Source organism: Condylura cristata, unplaced genomic scaffold (assembly GCF_000260355.1).
Source record: "Condylura cristata isolate star-nosed mole 26May11 unplaced genomic scaffold, ConCri1.0 scaffold00013, whole genome shotgun sequence".
NCBI lineage: Eukaryota > Metazoa > Chordata > Mammalia > Eulipotyphla > Talpidae > Condylura > Condylura cristata.
In genome coordinates, this window is record NW_004567114.1 from 5,731,016 (window position 1) to 5,732,708 (window position 1,693).

Here is a 1,693-nt window from a genome sequence, read left to right on the forward strand (position 1 = left end):
CTGCCTGGGTGAGGCTGGGCAGAAATGCCTTTTCACCAGCCTGTTGCCCCTTCTACGCTGGGGCCCCTGGAAGACACAGATGGTGTGTCTCACTCATCCTCGTATTCTTAGAACCCAGCCTGGCATCTTCCTCCGACTTGGGTGAGTGAGTGCTGGGGAGGCTTCCTGCCCTGCCAGGGAAAGCCGGGCACAGGCTGCTGGCCTTGGAGTGACGCCTGCCTGGGCGTTCACCTTCCCTGCCTGTCACCGTCAAATGGAAAGCGGAGGGAGCCCTGAGTCCGGCTCCCTGACTCTGCTCCTTTCTGCAGGAGGTTTCCTGCTACATGGGCCAAGCGGAGCTCCCCGAGACCATTTCCACAGTTTCCTAAAAGGACAGGGCACAGCGATCTAAAGTGAATTATTCTTCCCTGTAGACACCTCGTGTTTCCGAGGACTCGGAGAGGACTTTATCAGCGGCCCCAGATGCAGCAGGAGAGTGAGCACAGACCTGGGATGTCACTTTGTCCTGCTCGCCCATGACTTTGCACAGGGAAACTGACCTCTTTGAACCTCAATTTCCTCAGCTGGCCATCACGCTGCAGCCTCAGAACACAACTGAAATCACACATAAAATGGACGTGAAATGTCTAGTTACAGCAGTACTCGTGAGAATTGAGGGTCTTTTCTTTTTTCTTAACATGTCGGCAACAGCTGGACATTTAGCTGAATGAGATTTTTATAACCTCTTCGGCCCAAAAGATTTCAAAGGTAATTCCATTTTGTTTCAGTGCCTCTTGGATCTGCCTCGTTGGAGAGGAGCTGAAGCAGAGAAATGCTGATTTCTGACTATTTTAAGGACTTTGGAGAATGTGACACATTAGTCAATAGCGTATGAAGGCTTGGCAAATTGGAAGTTAAAGTAACTTTGACCTTGACCTTCAACTGCTACCTGACCCCACTCTGTCTGATGTTCTTGACCACTTCTGGCCTTCCATGGGGCCTGGGTCTTAGTCACTGTCCCTCCCCTGGACAGCCCTCCTCTCACCCCCAGGCTGACAGTGACTCTTTTCTCCATGGCAAATCCTTGTTCCTCATCCGTGTGTCTCCATTCATGTCCTGCCTTCGAGGCGGTATGGATGACTCCTCCTCCAGGAAGTCTTCCCTGAAGCCCCACCACTTTTGCCTCCCTTGATGCTGCAGCATGCAGGGCTTTAGAGGAAGACAACTCTGGGCTGGCAACCCGGGCCCACCTCCTGCCAGCTCTGTCATCTTAAGGCAAGTCACCCAGCTTCCCAGCCTTGTGTGAAAGGGGAGTACTCAGGGAGGTTTCCTCCTTTTGTCTGACTTCCATAGACCTATATCTCCGCCTCAGAGTGAGACTCAGCTCTTCTCCTGCAAGTCCCCGGTACCCACTGTCACCTGTGGGTGCATGTGTGAATTCAGCAGTGAGAGAGGACAGGGGCCCTTAGGCCTCCCTGGTGGTGCAGGGGTTAAGTCTCAGCACTATCACCACTGCAGCATGAGTTCGATCCCCACCAGGGAGGTGACAGGGCACAGCAGACCTCTCTTGTCTCCCCGCTGCTCCCCTCTACACTGTATTTCAGTGCACCTGGCTGTTCTGCTCCCCACTCTCTCTGGTGAATATTCTTGTCACACCCACCCCCACACCTTTGCCCAGTTCTTCTATGCATCAATACATAAATCTTAAAAAAAA